At 41.2% G+C, this 21,370-nt stretch overlaps 1 protein-coding gene across 7 annotated transcripts in view; it reads right to left on the reverse strand.

The window, feature by feature from the left end:
- Positions 1-21,370, reverse strand: part of LOC144935107 (actin-binding LIM protein 1-like) — a 92,180-nt gene that overhangs the window by 51,117 nt on the left and 19,693 nt on the right. The gene's annotated exons all lie outside the window — the stretch shown is intronic.

Raw genomic sequence — 21,370 nt, forward strand, 5'->3', positions numbered from 1 at the left:
AACGACTATAGTAACTAAGAAAATACATTCACCAAATACGAATTACTGCAGTGCATATATTATATATTTTAAAAGTTATTTATGCTTTCCTAGAAGTACAAATATTTGTGTAAACATTTTGAAAAATGCTAATTTAAAAAACTTGAAACAAAGAATAAGGCGATTGGAATGCTCCAAAAAAAGATTTTATTTCCGTAATTGAAATGCTCTGCTGCATTCTCCTCTTCTATTCCCTAACGAGCCAATTACATCCACTTTAACACCAGTTCCTTCCTGTCCATTTTAATAATAGGTTTGTGAATGAGCAAGCTTTTATTAAACACAAATTCTGTACATTAAGACCGGATGTTGACGTGGTGTAATGGTTAGCACTGTGGACTTGCAATATGGTATGATTCGATCTCCTGGAAAACAATCGGCGAGTTTCTTAACTCTTTCCCGTTCCAACGACGTACAATTTTTCTTCCAAATTCTATTCCGATTTTTGCACGTTTATGTCAGCGGAACGGAATAGATTCCGAATGGAACGGAATCGATTCCCAACTGAATCAGAAGTAAAAGGCCACGCGGGAGGGCGTGGCATAGTTTGACGCCAGCTATCAGTGTGGTGGTGTCACTACAGTTCTCTGCGGGGAGTATATGTCTTTAAAAACAGCTGTGCTACGCAAATTAACGCCGAACCGCTTGCGCGTTCCGAGTTTCAGCGGTGAACGGGACCCACCCTGCAACTTGCAAACGTCTCGGTAGGGGAAACGGTAAAATCCCCCCTACCTCTGTCCTATCAGTAATATGAATGGGTACTCCACAGTTAGTCGATGGACAGGTGACGTGCGGTGGGGTAACACGTGGGTACTCCGACCTCTTCCAAGATTTTAGATTTGAAGCTTTCGTGACTGCAAGGATTCATATTCTTAGGTTTTTTTGGTAAAGTGACGTAGGTAAAAAAATGTAATAAAAGTAAAATTAAAATAAAATAAAAATCACGACGTTTCGGAGGCAACACAAGCTTCCTTCTTCAGGTGGAACCGTCACAGCACGATAGCTGTATCATGTGAGAGAAATTCCAAGAAACAGTATTTGTATATATACTGGTTGAGGGTGGGAGGAGCCAAGGTAGGCCCTGAATATAATTTTTTTCAGGGCCTACCTTGGCTCCTCCTACCCTCAACCAGTATATATACAAATACTGTTTCTTGGAATTTCTCTCACTTGATACAGCTATCGTGCTGTGACGGTTCCACCTGAAGACGGAAGCTTGTGTTGCCTCCGAAACGTCGTGATTTTTATTTTATTTTAATTTTACTTTTATTAATTTTTTTACCTACGTGACTTTACCGTAAAAACCTAAGAATACTCTTCCAAGATGTCTAGCCAGAATGGAAGAGTAGGCTAAAAATGCCCAATAGAGGTGCTCTCTAGGGTTTCCCCTACTGGAGGCCCTACCCCCACAGCGTGAGCAACTACCTGCAGGGCTGCACCTTTACCTTTAATAAGACGACCGACGACTTGAATCCCATAATAAAATGTAAAAAGTTAAATTATACGTATATTTCAAAGCCAAGCGTGAAAGTATGCCACTGTCAGTTTCTACTCATACAGTATATATTACACTGTCAAACTGCTCTAATCGGCAAAGTCTGTGGTGTTGGACAGATTCACAAATTTTACCATTATCTGTGAATTGGCACTCCCATTAGCAGATATTTCATATGTAAGAGGAAGGAGTCATGGAAAGTCACTACATTTATCCCTATTATCCGTGAGAATCCACAGATTACAGAGATGTAGAAGACGATGATGGGAGCCTAAGATGATGGTGACAGATGAACATGATAACTTCCGTCACTAACGTAAATGCTACCACTACCATCGCCTCCCGCTGCTGATGATTGATGAAGACATTGATGATGGTGGCTTCAAACACCAGTCACTGTCACTGAAACGGCTAATGAGACGCGTGTTAGAGTGGCATCCCAAAAGCTCAGCTATCACTTAAAAGTCGGCACAGTTTTGCCTCGACGAAAGAGGGTGCCGCGGTGGCAATATGTTAACTATCTCGCCTGGTATGCAGGAGGTCACGTGGACTTTTCTCCAGGTCCTCTGATTTTTCCCTCCATATTTAGAAACATGTGTTTAGTGCATTTGACTGGTGTAAATTTCCACATAAGCCACTTCGTTGAGCTATTATTTTTTGCCAGGTTGCTTCTGAAAAAAATGCTATATAAATCATTGGGCCTGACCTGGTAAAATATAAATAGTTTAGATTTAGTTTAGTTTATAGGCGGGACATCGTGGGACACCTCACGGGACAGTGACAATAGACCAACAACTGCGGAATCAAGATGACGATGAAAATGTGTGATCGCATTTGATGATGTTGAGGATAATCTTGTTTTTCCTGACATCTTCAGTTGCTGTCAATGCTGCCGCAGTCATAAAGTCCAGATCAGTACGTTATGCTCCAGTACACTGCACTGTAGCAAGGAGCAAATGTATGATACACAGAGTGATCTCTGATAACGGTTGTGGTACTATGTGCTAAAATAAATCGAATGACTCACCATTATCACTGATAAAGAGTTGTTTTTCCAATGTATTTTAGGAAGAATGTTTGTTTTATGTGCAAATGTATCTACTATGGGGTTCATTTAAAATGTAGTATTTTGGGCACGTGGCAACTTGGAAGCCATGAGATGGCAGTATTGTTAACCCCTGATTTGTTTCCTCCCAGTAATGTGGTTTCCTCCCACATGTCAAACACGCATTTATGGTATTGGCCAAACATCAAAACGCAGAACCTTCCAGTAAATATTATCTTAGTACTCAATGAGGCTTTCCTGGGTGATTGGTATTCACACAATTGGCATAATTTTTGAAACAACAAATCATACATAGTATGCACCCAATAGACTGTATTAATGGTGGTTTAATATTAATACCAATAGGTTTTTTATCACTGCAATATGGAAAAGTAATATGGAACAATATCCTTGCTTTCCGAGGTTTAATGAAGTGGCTCAAAGCTGTAAATGTAGGTTGAGTTTGAGGATACCAAGAGTATTGTAGTTTAGAAATTGATGTTCAGGAAACAAGACAGCAATACACATGTAAACACCCTTTGCTCCTATTCCCATTGTTTTAAAAAAATTGTCCTTGAAGACCACAGGGCAAGCACCATCCAAGCCGTGGTTTTCACAAACATGGAATTAAATGAATGCCTTACGCTTGCATTAATGAGAAAAGCTCACTGCAAACTGTTATCAATATGGTGTTCTACATTGACAAAATGCGTCACTATAATTTTTTACCAAAATGAATGCTCAAGAAACACAACTCCATCAAAATGTTGTGAAACAACAACTGTTGGGACGACTTGACGAATACATACAATACGTGATGCCAAATTTACAGTTGTTAGCATGCTGAACTTTGAACCCCAGCCACAGAGTTTTATTCCAAGCCACGGTTAACATCAGTGTCAAGTGATATCAAAACCAGTCCTACCCTTCCCCACACTTCTCCAACCCTTGCTGACCAGTGCAGTGAATGATGATAAAAATGGCATGCCGAGGCCTTCGCATATAGATTGAGAATTACTCGTATTTATGATGTAAAATTTTATACAGAGTATCTACATATTACAAATCACAATACTGTTTTTTTGGGTTAGATCGCGTAAATATATGTGTTGTTAAACCCGCCACCACCCGACAGCCAACTAGTAAGGTTTGGTCACGGCAACAGAACATGCCAATTCGTTGCTAGTACTGCACACCGGTTTGTTGGAGAGCAAAGCCACAACATTTACAATCCGAGTACGACATTTCACCAATAATTACAACTAGCTTCATCAGGCGACAGCCAGATTTGTTACAAATACTGTATCTTGTAAATAACCTAACTCCTTGAAGGAACATGTGTTCTGCTTCGAGTTAATTCCTTGGGATAGCCAAGCCATGAACTTAAGACCACCCCACTTTAACATTTTATGTTCATTCTTAACATAACCTAAACTCCTGTGGCCATCCATAATTCCGTCCATTGCAGCAGCCTAAACCACTGGGGTTAACTAACAAATGCATGTTCACTTGGGTAATGAAAACATGATCTAGAAATACTTTAAACAATGTACTCTATTGCAATTTTCATTGTTGACTGTCAGTCCAACTCACTGTAGAATGTCAGTGTTTTCAGATTAGATTTACAATGTAATACAATTAAAGACATTACACAATAAAACACTGATAAGAATTTACAAAATAATATTAAAAGCTTTAAGAATTTCCACCATTAAATGTTACCCTTACCTAGTTTATTGTATGCTGGGTGGATGATCTGTCATTGTTAGATGATGACATGACTAGTTCAACTGTCATTGATATCAAATTAACAGCACGTTTAGGATTTACAACACGGAATTATATTCTCAGTACTGTATGATAGATTAAATAATTATCGGGCCTTTGCCACCACACTGCTGGATGAAGCTCCCACCCCCCATGCGATGTGAGGCACGTGGGTTTGTTTGACCATATTTCACCATGCTGGGCATTCCAAGTTATGTTGGTTCAGTGGATATCACTCACCACTGATGTTTTCCATGGTTGGGAATCAAAACGCAGGTCGCCTAGTTCACAATCCAATGCCATAACCACTGTGCCACCACTCCCACCACTGTACTACAGTGTCTAGTTGACTGTACATGCACGTTTACATTTTTTTACCACAATAGACTATCAATATGTAATTTCTAGAACCTCTAACACGTAAAAAAATAAAACCCATAAAATATAAATCCTTATGCGGTTTGGAAAAATGAGCCCCTTGTAGTGCACACAAATAGAATGGCATAACATGCATGCCGGAGGCTGCTATTTTTTGCATGCCACAGTGCATCCTCTTGTCGCTGTTTGTGGGCGGTCACACACACGTACACGTCACAAAGGTAGGGGAAGTGTTGGAAAGGGGCCAGGAATTTTTGAGATTTGCCAAAAATAAACCGAGCAGGCAATTAACTGGTGGCGCCGATGAGTGCACGCGGCTGGGGCGGCTGGCCGACAGCTAACGTCACCGATATCAATAGACGTGCTCGGAATTCATAATCCCGCCTACGGGAAGCACAGTTCACTCCGCATGCATTTATAGGGCAACTCGAATAATGAGAATGCGGCAGATGTTAGTTACCACTGAATCAAAGATGCCATTATCACAACGTATTTAAATACTACAATAGTAGTATATATAGGCTCTTTGTCAAACCACTGCTGGGTGAAGGCCTCCTCTACATGCCATGTTGGGCATTGGGGTTGTGTGACCGTACTTTACCACACTAGGCAGTGCATGTCGGTAAGAGGGGGCCTAGGAATGGTTCAGACATTGACACTCATCACTGATGTTAGCCTTGGCCAGAAATCGAACACAGGTCTCTCTGGGTTCATAGCAGTGTACTCACCAATGTGCCACTACTCCCACGTCAATAACATATTTAAGTTAACATAGATCACAACGATTGGTGTTGGTCATATAATATGTATGTACCTGAATTACACTGCTCCCATACAGTACAATGTTTTATAGCTCCTTTATTGTGCTTTGAATAAAATCCACCCAAGGCTTTCGTATAGAGGTGAAATATTCATAATCCAGATTTCTGGAATCTTCATCCGAACGTCTGCTTCCCATCCCGAGAGCCCTGAGAGGGGAAGGCAGCAGGACGTGTGGGGATGCTAGAGACCGGGGTATATTTACATAATGTGGAATGTGCCCGGCATGTAAGAGGCGATCTTAATTTAGGAGCTTTCGTGACTGCAGGAATTATTCTTTGGTTCTTTTCGGTTAAGTCACGTCTAAAAATAAAATAATAAATTAAAATAACATTATCACAACGATTGGTGTAACATTATTTTAATTTATTATTTTATTTTTAGACGTGACTTAACCGAAAAGAACCAAAGAATGTAAGAGGCGATTTTGGAACTTGAGAACCCAACATCACAAAGTTTTGGTGATGGGAATAAATTCCGAACAACAAAATAGAGATGCAAACAAATATTGTACATACTAATTTGGGTGCGGCAGTGGCGCAGTGGTTATCCCGTTGCAATACTAATCCAGCGACCGGAGTTCGATTCACGACCCAGCTAGCAGCAACGGTGAATGATACTGAACATGTCCTGGGATCCCCCGTTCACTGACCAGCATGGTGGTCAGTGCAGCAACTTTATTTTTTTACCAAGACCCTCCGTGGATCATTCTTGTAAAAAAAGGGTTTTTTTCGTTTTCGACCAGTAAAATTTGTCACCGGTCACATATTCCTGCAACATGTAAAGCGTGTACCGATACTTGTAGCGCGATTGATATAACCACGATTGTAACTAACATCTGTACTGTATAACATCTGTACCATCGCAGGACGCCCATGAAATAAAGCCCAACATCTTATTGGGCCCTTCGTGCTGAAATTAAAAAAATCTAAATCTATAATCTTACGGCTGAAAGTTTCATACCAGTGTCAACAAATAAATACATTAATCAACACCATGAGGAGCCTTCACCAAGCAGTATATTTACAAAGGAATGTTACGTAGATGTACAAATTATTATTGCTTCAAATGTCATGCAACATATCTGATTCCCTTCATTCAGTTCAATGGTGATTCATTTTAGAGCCTCCAGATTCAATATATGCACAATCCTGTATGGAGAAAAACTAAAGCAGAAGGGCCATAGATGTGATATTAAAAAGCAATCATGATTACCAAAACAATTTAACCAAAATTGTATTGATTCCATGTAATAGCCTTGCTGCAATATTGCACCATGTTCCAGTTTACCCTTTGGCATCTCACAAAGGAAAATAAACGACTGTCAAATTATGCCGAATAAAAAATATTCAACGTGAAGCAAAGTACCATACAGTAACAACAAAAATCACCTTCCGTTTTGCGTTTGTCATATCAGTTTCCTCTCATTTAGAGGAATGTTTGCATTTTTACTTGTCAGTAACATAAATCCGTACTGGAAGAGCATGAAAAACATTGAATGCTTTTAAAAGGGGGCACTGTGCTGAAATGCCCTGTTTGCAAGACAACGGAAAGAAATGCTAAGTTATTACCAAAGCATATTTTTTACGATCACATTGCACGTACACGAAATATGCTTTGAGGTTAACTTTCAGCTACTTGACATAATTTAGCAGCTGTGAAGGAGGCTGTGTTTATAGCAGACAGATGTCACTGCCAACCTTTGAATTCCTCCGAATGGCTGCTTTTTTTCGGCCAAAGCAAGACATTTAACACATACCAGCGTTATCACACATCACAACATACCCCAGCCAAGTACGTTTAAAAGATTACACCTATGATCGGCATGGCCATTTATTCAAGCCACTGCATCTGAAATAATAGCCCAACACCAATTTGCCATATATGCATCAAGTTATAATTTGCGCATGAATGTGGCCATTTATTTCGGTGGCAATTCATTTCCACGAACGCTCCTGAGCGCACAACAACACAGTGTGTGAAACGGAGTCACGTGACTGATGGAAAATCGTACGCAGGTAAAAATGTGTGAATCTAAAATAAGCACCATTATAGGGCTGCCGCTGTTGCCGTCAAGTGACGAACGCCCAAAATTATTCCATAAAATTGCAAATTATGGAATAAAAATGGGCGGTGGGTGGGAAACATCACCACTACAATTACACGTCGTGATGAGTCAAAATGTTTAAAGCCCTTGTCAATGTCACCATCGTAATGGCAAATCGTACTGCACGCCACACAGGTAACATTCCAACACATTTGGATGCTGTATAAATCCACAGCGTATAGTGCATTGTAACACTCTCTCTCTCGAGGTTTTTTTTTCAACCAACATGTGTTCTGCAGCCATAATGCACCATGATTTATAGAGCTTAGCCAAGAATTAACATATTCTGAAACGGACTACATGCAGAAATGTTTGCAGTCTATACATTATAATGACAACAGCCACGCCACAGAACAACAAAGCAGACTCATCTTATTTTTTTTACCTTGTCCGTCCAGAACCACCATTAGCACCGGTTGTCTTCTCGATTGCCGGAGGAAAAAAAAGGGGGGCGGCGGGGCCCGGGGCGCGCAATCCTCCTCGCGCGCAAAACGAGTGAGCGTCTCTTTTATTGACACGGGTGAATCCAACTCGCAGCAGCAGCAGCCGCTGTGTCAAACGCTGCTGCCCCCACAAGGTTCCGAGCGAGAGCTTGAATGCGGATCCTCCCCACACGCCCCTCGGCAGAAGCGACGAGGCAGGACCAGCTAGCGTCACGCCCAGCAGGCGGACAAGCAACCCACGCACGCACGCACGCGCACCCTGCGCACGTATTGCGTTTCGTCATGGGCTCTCTGATAATTCGGCACAGCTGCAATCTGTCGTCAGACTGTTCCCACCCCAACCCACCCACTCCTACCCCAACCCCCCAATGGATGGCTGCCTCATCTGCTCTCTGCACCCCCCCCATCCCCCAAGCATGCTGCGACGACGCTTTGCACCCCCGCTCCTGCACACGAGCAGGCGCATGATGGGTGCGGCTCGGCTGAAGCATTTCAGTGCGGCCAAATCGAGTCTCCATTCACGCCATGAGCTTATCAGTGTTAGGCGAGGAAACACAGGCACCCCCCCCTCCCCAGCACAACAAAAAAAGATAGAGACATGTCGTTTGCGACTGATAGTTAACCGTGGAAGTAACGGTCTCCTTGAGATATTTGAATCAATAAACAGCTACATATGTACATATGTACATAATTTGACATTACACTGTGCCAATCTTGTATACGATTATTGTACTTGGATTATTGGATTATTAATGTAAATGTAATGAAAAATGAGATTTGGTTTGACTATTTATAATTGTTATAAACATGCCAAAATAATGAAATGCAATGTCATTCATCATGTGTCCATGTTTAAGTCACCATGATCGGCACTGAAACATATACATTAAACAGCAGGTAAGAGAATAGTGCATGTTCCTATGTAAAAATGCATCGACTCATCGATTAATATTCTTTCTTTAGCTCACCATACACACATCGATCCATCAGTGAAAAATCAATATTTTTGGATGCGTAGAGCAGTATAAATGGGCACACCGAAATAAATTGATTGGCTGGTGGCATGTTGATATTCTAAAGTGGGGGTGCTCCCATCACTTTAAACAAGTCTGGCCAATATGGAAGAGTAGGCCAAATACCTTCTAGCAGCTCTCGAGAACTCTCTTTAGTGGAGGCTCTTCTGCCAGTAGTGGCGTAAGCAAGCAACTGCAGAGCTGAAATATTTGCCCTTTGTTATGAGTAGCGCATAAATGCACATCCTAAATGTTGACCTTTTACTGAAAATGTTTTCTAGATTTATTTACTTTTTGTTCAGACATGTCAGAAATCGTAAGGGCAAGTGTCAATGTTTTCACTTGAAAATCTGTCATGAGAGAAAACTGAAATGACAAAAAATTAAATGGTGAAAATCAGATTTGTTTTTATTGTATGGTAATGCATTTTGAACAAAAAAATGTTAATGTCATATTTTTTTACGTGGGAAATCACTCATAGCAGCAGTGGTGCGTTTATGCATCTGCCAATCAGTTTGATTTCCACTCACAGCTAACGTCAAGCGTGATATCTGAACCAGTACTCGGCAACTCTTTCACAAACTCTCATTAACCAACGCGGGGAAGTATGCTTTTATAATCCCCATGACCAACACAGCTTAGGGAGGGCTTTATCCAGCAGTAGACTGACCCAGGGTGGTAAATCAATTATTTATTAAGTAATTTATGAGCTATTAATAGCTCATTAATTAATAGCTCATAAATGGGGATTGAGCATACTTATTATCGCAGAAGTGACTTAAAGTGTTTCAACTTAGAAAGCTTTGTGGATTTTATGCCATTGGCCAACTGCTAGACCCATTGAATGGGATATCCTCACAATGGGAAAGGTAATTACACTTCAATCAAAATATCTAAAACAAACTTTTGGGATTCATGAAAAAATAACGCTGATGATTCTCTCAACCACAGTGAGCCCATTATCTGACAACACCCACGATGCAACATCACCTACCAGAACATTTCAGACACTCCCTGTAAACCTCAATATATTCTCAAGGAGGCAAATCACCCAAAATGTCAAAATCGTACTTTCCTCTCAGTGCCAGTACAGGCGTGTCTCACTTAACGACCGAGACACGTTGCACGAAAATTACTCGGCAAACGAAAACGTGAAATGACCATTAGCTCCCGTGTTAAAAGCTGAGCTACGTTTCAGGCACATTTTCCACTTTTGAACAATTTTGTTTACGTGTGAAATACGAATTATAATTTTTAAATAAAGTAATAAAACATCAAATGCAACACTTACACATTAAGGACCACAGTGCAATATCTCCCATATAGCCTTCACAGACTGTTGGAGCAAGTGCTGTTAGCGAGCGCCGATGAAGACCGGTCAGGCACACGATGGGTGGGTGGCCAGCACCATGACCGGCCGCCTTTGTCTCACTAGTGGCGATGATTACACACCAGGTACTCATTTGAGGCTGAGTCCACCTAGGAGAGGCCCAGGACCGGTTCAGATAATCGTCACTGGTGTTGGCCATAAGCGGGAATCGAACTTGGGTCGCCAGGTTCGAAGCGTTACATGCTAACCGCTACCCAACCGCAACAACATAACGCGTTATCTCCCCCTGCCCACCCATTAGTGCCACCATACAACCAAACACATGCGCACTCAGCACAGGAGAGTTGGTAAACAAACAGCTGCGGGCCATCATGTGCCTGCTATCAATCGGTATCTGGTCGATAAGCAAATTTTTTTTCTCGTTTTGCAAACAAATGGTTCTCAATTCAAATTGTTCGTTATAGCGAATTTTCGTAGAAAGAACACTAGTTAAGCGAGACTCACCTGTATTCTTATTAATCAACCTGCTCTTTTATCTAAAAAATACTCTAACCTGGATGAATACCTGACAGCGAGAAGAGGCAAAGCGAGTGGTAGCAATGGCACAAACAACAGCATTTGCACAACTCTACCAGAAGCTTGACAACATAGGAGGCGAGAAAATAGTATACCGTTTGGCAAGGGCCAGAGAGAGAAAGACCATGGACCACGTGAATCTCGTTAAGAACAGTGAAGGATGAACAATCTTAGATGAAATAAAGGTTAGAGAGAGATGGAAAGAGTACTTTGAGAAGTTGCTGAATCTGGAAAACCCAAGACGCGAAATGCTTGATGAACATCAAGGAATTTAAGTAGTTGCAGATACTCGAGCCAGATACTATAACCAGATACTATAAACAGAGAAGAGGGAGTGGAGGTTCTGGGGAGCATGAAACATCAAAGAGTTGAAGTAGTTACAGAGACTATAGCCAGAGAAGAGGTAGTGGAGGCCTCTGGGGAGCATGACACATCAAAGAATTGAAGTAGTTGCAGATACTATAACCAGAGAAGAGGTGGTGGAAGCTCTGGGGAGCATGAAACATCAAAAGGCAGTGGGGCCACATGAGATTCCAATTGATGTGTTTAAATTAATGGGAGTGAAGGGGGATGAAATATTTATGGGGCTGTTTGGGAAAATCTGGATGGAGAAGACAATGCCGGATGCGTGGAGAGAGAATACATTGGTTCCCATCTTTAAAGGGAAAGGCGATGTACAAGAGTGTGGGAACTACACAGGAATAGCCTTGATGAGTCATACCATGATACTCTGAGAAAGGTTCATGAAAAGGAGACTGAGGAAGCTCGTGGATATTGGCGAGATTCAAACAAGGAAGGTCAACAATGTATGCAATCTTTGCACTGAAAGTATAGATAGATAAGTTCAGAGAGAAGAAACAGGACCTGCACATGGTGTTTATTGATCAAGAGAAAGCACAAAACAGTGTGCCGAGAGACCTCATCAGGTGGCGTATGAGAAGAGGTATTCCTCAGGTACATGTCCGGCTGATCCAGGATATGTATGAAGGAGGGAAAATGCGTGTGCAAAACAGCTGTGGGGTGTCGGAGAGCTTTTAAGTCAAGCGGGAGTGAAGCAAGGATCCGTCCTGAGTCCCTTCCTGTTCATCCTGGTGCTGGACACATTAACGAGAGATATTCAGAGGGAGTTCCCCTGGTGTATGCTGTTTGCAGGCGATATTGTGCTATGTGATGAAAGCAGAGGGGTAGTGGAAGATGATTTGAAGATCTGGGTTCAAAAGATTGAAGGTAATGGGTTGAGGATCAGTCGGACAAATACGGAGTACATGGTGGCAAATTTCAGTGGAAATAATGCAGAAGGATTGCAAATTGAAAGTGACCAGTTAATGTTAATGAACAAGTTTAAGTACCTGGGTGCAACGATGTGTGCTGACGGATCACTAGGAGAGACGAGAACAAGGGCTGGATGGCTGAAATGGCGAGAGATGACTGGTATGGTGTGCGATAAGAGGGTCCTCCCCACTTTGGTTGAAGGGAAAAGTGTACAAGACGGTGGTGAGGCCGGTGCTGTTTTATGGGGCCAAGTGCTGGACACAAGAAAGAGGAAGGACCAAGCTATGGCAGTCACAGAGATGAGAATGTTGTGGTTGATGTTGGGTTTAACAAGGAAGGACAGGGTGAGAAATGAACAAGTGAGAGGAAAACTCAAGGTGGTAGAAATCACAGAGAAAATGAGAAAGGCCAGTGTGGTTCAGTCATGTTGACAGACAACATGAAAATTAAGTGGGACAGAAGGTGCAAGTGGAAGGAAAGAGATCAAGAGGAAGGCAGAAGAGGTGGAGCGATGTGGTGCGATCGGACATTGTGGCCCGAGGAGCTGAAAGAGAGATGGCGGAGGACAGGGCAGTGTGGAGAAGGTTGGCAAAGACAGCGGACCCCACATGAGTGGGAAAAAAGCGTGGAAAAAATTAACCCGTAAAAACAAAGTTTTTCACTATAAATCCTTTATATGCGTGTTCAATGGGCCACAACCCAGCCCACATTGGTCTTTGAAACGGGCGGGAAGAGTCCTCTCGTCCTCTGGCTTGAGATGGCTGCCACCTATGGGTCAGATGATTGCCTGCCACCATTAAGCAATTGGTAATTTAATATAAAAAATTTTTCCTAAAAAGTGTAAAATTTTGGAAAAAAAATTTCACGAAAATAAATTGTCACGCACAACGAGTCTGTGTGCAAAATGTCAGCTCGATTGGATCACGGGAAGTGGGTTAAAAAACGACCGAAAGATTTGCACGGTCGTAAGCGCGCAAGCAAGCAAGCAAGTTAACTTAATATAAAGGATTTAAAAAGAAGAAGACCCTTACCTCTTCTCGGACGTCTGGCCAGCATGGAAGACCATGTTAAATACCTTCAAGAGGGCCTCTCTGTATGTGCCCTTCCACTCGCATTGGCAAGCAAAAACAGGACTTCACATTTACCTACTTAACTTAATGTAATTTCACTTAAGCAAACATCCAATACCTGTCATAATGTTCTGCTACACTGTCCTGCAATCAGCTACGTATGTCATATCCTGGATGAGATTCAATTCAAAACCTACTATTACTCGGTTTTCCACTTGACTTTTGTACTCATCTCCATCACAACTATGTCTGGGGACAAGTGTATTTATTTGTAATGAATGACATTCGTGTGAATGTTTACCAGTCAGCTGCCACTAGGCAAAGGAAAAAGAGGCCTCGTGGTGGCACTGATGGGTGGGTGGGGGAGCGGTGGTTTGGGGTGGCAGCGATAATTAATTAATTGCAGACGCCGAGGACAAGGCAATCACTGTGGGTCTTTATGTGTGGTATTACATTTGATGTTTTATTACTTTATTTTTTTAATTATAATTTATTTCTAACGTAATTTTTTTTTTCAAAAATGTTATATTTTGGGGCTGAAACGTAGCTCACCTTTCAACCTGGGAGTCAATGGGAAAAATTATAATTTAACGAGTTTTCACTTCACGAGCAATTTTCGTGCAACGCATGTCACTCGTTCGGCGAGACATACCTATATTTGCGCAAAACGTAACACTCTACCGTCATAGTAATCCATGACAGTGGATGTCAATGTTATCTCGGGTTACCCTCATACGGAGTGGTGAAGGCACTAAACAAATACACGATAGCCCTACACAGCTGTGGGACAGCAAACATTCCCACCACGGCTTACAGCAGGGACGGTCAAACTTTAGCTCACCAGCCGCATGCAGTTCCCAGGCAGTTCAAGTGCAGCTTGATACAGGTGGAGCTAATTTGTAACATGTTCATATCCATCCTATTTGAAATAATAAAAATGTGCGCAAAGCAATAGCGGATCCAGACATGAGTACGGTAATCCTGACGCTCTCACAGATTTCTAAATTCAAAACTCAACAGCCAAAAAGCATGACCGAATTGGCCATGTGACCACCCAATGTAAGCTACTCGGCATTTTGCTTGTGTATAAAACTAAAAGAATAATTTGTATTTTACCAGGTAAAGTCCACAGAGTTGTACAGCTCTTTTTTTGGAAGCGACCTGGCCACGGATGACAGCTCAACAAAGTGGCCTATCGTTTGCCAGTACAAAAAATATGAGAATAGGTTTTCCCCTTTTTTCTAGAAACAAACAGGTGTTAAGATGTTGAATTAAAGCTTTCGTGACTGCAGGAATTCATATTCTTTGGGTCTTTCGGAAAAGCCACGTAGATAGAATTTTTTTTTTTTAAATATCACGACGTTTCGATCGCAACACAAGCAATCGTCATCAGGTGAAAAAAGATAGCGGGAGAGCTGCTGAGGCAACTTCTCCCGCTGAGGCAGCTCTCCTGCTAGATTTTTTCACCTGATGACAATTGCTTGTGTTGCGATCGAAACACCGTGATTTTTTTTTTCTATCTACTTGGCTTTACCGAAAGACCCAAAGGTGTTAAGATATTATAACACCAAACTGAAACCTTTTACAAGAAATCATGTCTGCATTAACCACAATACTTGTGGTCAGAATGCAAAAAAAAACGTACTCTGATAATTTATGCATGGTCCTTGAAACTGATTGGTCCACACCAGAGACAGCTTTCTTTTGAGCCTAGTCTCAAAACGGTGTTAGACCAGAGGACGCCAAAAGACCAGGGGATGCCAAAAGGACATTTATAGCAGCCAAATACTCTAAAACGCATGATTATAAATGTGGAGGGGAAAAACTTAAGGACCCGGATAAAACCCCACACGACCACGGGGAGAACATGCAAACTCCAAATATACAGGCATCAGGGTCGGGATTGAACCCACGACCTCCTGTGTACTAGGTGAGGTAGTTAACATTTTACCACTGCTGCACCTAATGCACCTCGTAGGGCCCAATTTTTCCCCCCACTCCGCTGCATATACAGCTTCTGACTCGTTAAACCAACCCTATCTGTAATTAAAATGCAATTTAAAACTAATCAAACACCACCTGGCGATCGTCTCGTATGCTTAATCGCAGTACAATAAACAAGCATAGCAATGTGATATAATATAGCCACAACGACATCCAATGCAAAATAAATGACATTTAGTCACTTAACTACATCGTTTTATGATTTCCATGTTTAATGCCATTTCTTAATTTACTTCATTTGTTGTAGTTTTGCATGTTAAAAGTATTAAAATCATACATTACATGTGAAAATCCACAGTCCTATGTTAATCCACAGCTGAATGAGGGCCCTTCTAAAACATGCAGGTTTGTATGGGTTATTGACCATTCTTCACCATGCTGGTCAGTGCAGGTTTGTGAAGATAGGGAGCATAGATGCACAGTACAATGGATTTTGCTGCACTGCCCTCTGCTGCCCTCAATGCAGCACAAGCCCCACAAACTGCCTGTACCAGGGATCGGCAACAAAAAGAGCCATTTTTTTCGAATTATAAAAAAAAACCTAAATATTTCAAGAGCCACAATGCTGGTAAATGCAAGACGGTCCTTATTAAATAATGTCACGAAGAAGCAGTGCTTAAAGAAGCGCGTGTGGCTCCGGAACCGCAGGTTGCATACCCTTGCCCATGGTGAACTGGACTCGCATGGGCCATTGTAAACTGGATTTTCATGGTAAACTGGACTTCCATGGTCAGGGGTTAGCAACCAAAATAACAATAAGCGCCATTTTTTCCAAGTGGCACACTGAACCAAAAACTCACCGTGGGCCCAGGTGGGTAGGAATGCGTTATAGCCGTAAGATAATTCACAATCCCTTGCTTATACTGTACTATACTTATTTTGTGGAGAAGGACATTAATTGGTGCTAAAATGTGTTAGTGTGTCCATGACTCTGTGTGTCTCCATGTCTGTGTCTTCATGTCTCCGTGTGTATCTCCATGTCTCCGTGTATCTCCATGTCTCAGTGTGTGTTTCCGTGTTTGTTTGCCCAACTGCACATGCATGACCGAAGCAGTTGAGAGGGCCTGGGGTCTGGGCTGACAGCTGTCGGTCACACTGTGTCACGAGCAATGGAGGGAAGGGTGGGGGGGGGGCCTTGAAGTTTTTTCGTGGAATTCCGAAAATAATGTGGCACATTTCGATTTAAAGCTTTCGTGACTGCAGGGATTCATCTTCTTGGTTCTTTCGGTAAAGTCACGTAGAAGGGAAGTAATAAAATAATAAAAAATAAAACATAATAGAATACAATAATTCACCTGAAGACGGCTGCTTGCGTTGTAGCCGAAACGTCGTGAGAATTATTGTATTTTATTATGTTTTATTTTTATTATTTTATTACTTCCCTTCTACGTGACTTTACCGAAAGAACCAAAAAGAATGTGGCACATCTTGGACTTCGCTGCAGCACATCCATGTGCCCCGTGGCACACCAATTGCAAGCACCGTCTTTTGTTACAGATGTTGTACAATAATAGGGTTTTTCCATTATTACTATTACGGTATAATTTAAATAAACATGTATTCAATATCACATTCTGCAGCACTCAGTCCAACTTCAAGTTAAGCCAAGCACACCTCTTTACCCCCCGAAGATTTAATCAAACTTCTCACGATTACCCCAACTGTATGTGCCAAGTCAAAATTAACCTGATAATCTTCACACGGAAATCGGCACCACTCCACCTTAAGTCTCGCAGAAACCTATACAAGAATGCAGCCAATGTTGGCACACTGGAACGCCCAAAATTAAACGTTACTTAACTGCCTCCCGGCCTTCAATGTGGCAGCCCGAGATGTTATTCTTTAATTAACTCCAATATAAGAAGAACAACAGGTCTGCAATAGCAAACACTGCAAGTTAATCACTTAATTACACGTGCATCTATCATCAATAGTTACAGTAACATGTAATGCGTAATACAGCTGTTGATACGACAGGGCAGGTTCAACCCATTGCAGTCGGCGTACCGGATGTTCCACAGCACTGAGACGGCTCTACAAAAGATCACTGCTGACCTCTGCAAGATCATGGATGACCGGTGCACCGCAGCATTGGTTGGCCTTGATCTCTCCGCTGCCTTCGACACCGTCGACCATGAGATATTCATCAGGCGGCTAAGGTCAAGGTTCGATATATCGGGTACGGCACTGGGGTGGATTGAGTCATACCTACATCGATCACAGTTCATCAAGCTGGGTAACAAACAGTCATTGCCTATGCCCTGCCTAGTTGGCGTGCCTATTTTCAACATACGTCTCTCCGATCACTGATGTCATCTTATGGCATAACATCAAGTTCCATCAATATATGCTGATGACATGGAGGCTTGGTGGTGAATGATTTTCCAATGCTGTAAAATATTATTTCAGAAGCCACTGGAGCTTTGCACTTTAAAATCTAGATTTTAAACTGATTCCTTTAGAACTGCTTTTTGTGTTTCATTTGTTGTCCTTCCCCCGCACCTTCGATTAGCACAGTTAGCTACGTACGTTCAGAAAAAAAGTTCAACTAAACATTCATACATTATAAGACAAATTCAGACAAATCCTGGGTGCTATGAATATAAGTAGCCTTAAGAAATCAGTTGCAAATGTAAAGTATAGTAAATACTGTCGCAATGACATTTATTCTACTGTATGTCTTAGTTGTCACAAGCATTTGCATTAAATATACACCACCTATATGATTTACGGGAACATCTGAATATTGGACATCCTTTCCCAAACATTTATAGATCTGGGTATATAGCAACGCAATTAGTTGGGCCATATTTCCCTGAATCTGAAAGTGAGTGGTACATACTCATTAATCATTTATATTCCCTTTCATGGTCTGTGTCCTTGGAAGTGGCAATCACTCAAAGATGGAAATGAGGTTCGCATACATTCAAGCAGGCACAAGCCATGGACCACAAAAGGTTTAGCTTTAATAGTTCCACATTTACATAAAATATTAGCCTCGTCTAAAGTGTGTATCCCAGTCTTATTAATTATCATCCATAAGCCTGCATTGCCGTATAGCAATTTATCCTACAGGAATCTATAAGCCCATTTTAACAACGTATCGGAATGCTTCAGGCATCCTAGATTTTTCACATTTGAACAACAGTTAGCTTTCCTGTGAGGAAATATTCGTAGATTAAAGTTGCTATATAAAAGGGTTGACCGAACACAGAATAGCTTGACGACGTGAGAGATTGGTGCCAGAAAGACATACACAAGACAGAGGAAATTGGAAACAAATTATGAAATGTGCAGTGGACACCTACAGGCTATCTGCCCGTGGATAATGATGACAAAAGGGGTTTAACTATGAAGTGCATCACACTACAATGATACGTAATGTACAAATTGTGCTGTTACTTTATTTACTTATTAGAGCTGGGCTGTCTGATTGCATACGTAATTGAGTATATCGATGATTGGTTCCATTGCTGGACGAATCGGTTAACACGACAGTAGCCGGGTGGCCAAAAAGTCTCACCCACGTGTGACGCTGGACGGGAGATAATGGGAGGGGCCTTATGACGTCATTTATATCATGAGCCGCGTCACGTTGGGCATAGTTTGTAGGGGCGGCCGCTATTTTTAAAGGGTCCGAGTAAGCAGAGGACAAAAAAGGTGTCGATTGTTAATAATTTTTTGATTGATTGACAAAACTAAATCATCGTAGTTTTAAACATTTTTAAATCGTATATACAGTGTGTTTGCCCTTTATTATATGCCATAGACATACACTACTGAGTAGATAAGCACTAATTCAGTTACATATTGGGCACAGACTCAGTTGAAGGCAATAGGATTTTTTTCTCTGGGGGAATGATACTAAACATAGATGATGGTATATTTTTTTAGTGACATGATGGAGGCACTGGATTGATCTGCCCGTCTCCCATCTGTTATTAGATTTAGACATACTGTACTGATTTCCAAGTAACCAGAGCAGAAGAACTTGTACACCTGCAGTGACCAAATCAGATATAATCTATCGGCACTTTAACACCTCATCGAATATCCATTGTATGCTAGTGTGCATATTTTATGCAAATTTTACACTTAGGTCAATTGAGTGCACAAAACTCTACGTAAGTGCCAAATAAAAAACAAAACTAGAAAAACAACGAAATGACAAAATAGAATCCTCAAATGGACATAAAACCTTGAATTATGACAATTCATGGAATAGATGGAAGGGGCCTGAGAGTGAATCGTTGCACGTGTAATATTTTACAAATTTACACACAAAGCTTCGTAAACCGGATGTTATTCGAAAGGTAATGTAATGAACGCAAACAATAAAAACATTTATATGTTAAAATGTGTTGATTTCTCACATTTTGATTGTAACTGTCAGAAATGACCATTAACTTTGGGGTGCAATACAACACCTGGCCATATGTTTTTTTTATCCTGTGGCATAATTAAAATGACACTTGGCCTGGTGGAGAACGATTGCAAATACTGTAGGATATTACTTGTATACACTCCATCTTGTAAATACACTCCATCCTGTAATTTACTTTTCAACGGAATAAATTACACCGATTTTAATCAATAACCTACCGATAATTCACGATCTAAAACATTCATAACAAATATTATACACTATTCTTAATCCATGGCTAAAAGCAGGGGCGCTGAAAAGTCCAATCATTGTTTAACCATGATACCAGTGCGAGGGGGCATGTCAAGACGATGGTTTCACCAAGCATTATGAAATGCCACAAGATTTTAAAATTCCGTGCTAGGATTTGGCCAAGAGGCAACAATTTAAACCCTAGCTCCCTATTGATACATACGCATTATCTCCAACTGGGACGAGAAATGTGTGGTGTATTGAAAGCCATTTAGACAGCTTACCTGAACAACAATTACGATCCAACCCAGGGGCCAAAACATTTAGTAATTTTTATGAAAGCAAACGCACACTGTAGCAAAACACAAGCTGGCAGTCACCATCTCTTACCAAGTACAGCAAATTCACAACAAGAATAGATGAGGACTCATTCAAAAATACTGTAATACTATACATGATTGGTGTTCATCTTCTTGGTTCTTTCGGTAAAGTGACGTAGAAGGGAAGTAATAAAATAATAAAAATAAAACATAATAAAAATAAAATAATTCTCACGACGTTTCGGCCACAACGTTATGATTCATCTTCTGCCCCTTACCCTGGCATTTCATGGATGCGAGCCATTTACATTTGTTTTGTCCCTGTACACGTAGCTTCTCGTGATTAGCGCCGAACAACACCAGTGAGCGAGACGGCACAACCATAAAACAACTTTGCAGCGTTATGTTTTTTTACTTCAATGAACCTAAGCACAACTCGAAGCAGACATTGTGCATTTGTAGCCTCAAGAATCTCTATTTATTAACAAATCGACGCATCATTACACCGCTACAATACATTACTAAATTTGGCTTATTTAATTTGTGGAAATTAACTGTTATTTGTGGGGGGAAGGAAAATATTTGGCCACACCTCAGCATTATGAGTCATAATTACAATGTAACCGAGGCCTGGTTGGCAAATAGTAACAGACACGCTGGAAAGAACATTTATGAACGCTACACATGTGCACTTTGTGACTGCAGGAGTTAACTGTGTCGGAGCTTATTGGGCAACTCCAGTTAACTAAAATTAGGCACAAGACACTCAGCCACGGTCCCCCTATAATAAAGAAGAAAAAAGCATCCACCGCATCTGAATGATCAAGACCTATGTTACCTTATTTGCCAAATCCAAAATTAATATTAGCTATTTGTTCCACAATTAGTTAAATCCCAGATGAATAACAATAATTAGAAATTGACTTGAACTGTATTCCCAACAAGACACTTTGTTTCTAAAAACAACCCATTGTGACCTGCGACTTCAACCGATCATTTAAACGGGCATAATCACACACTTGTACCTACAAGGCAGGTACATAGCAAGATAAAAATAGAGTTTGTAACAGTGTTTGC

This window comes from Lampetra fluviatilis, chromosome 12 (genome assembly GCF_964198595.1).
Source record: "Lampetra fluviatilis chromosome 12, kcLamFluv1.1, whole genome shotgun sequence".
Taxonomy (NCBI): domain Eukaryota; kingdom Metazoa; phylum Chordata; class Hyperoartia; order Petromyzontiformes; family Petromyzontidae; genus Lampetra; species Lampetra fluviatilis.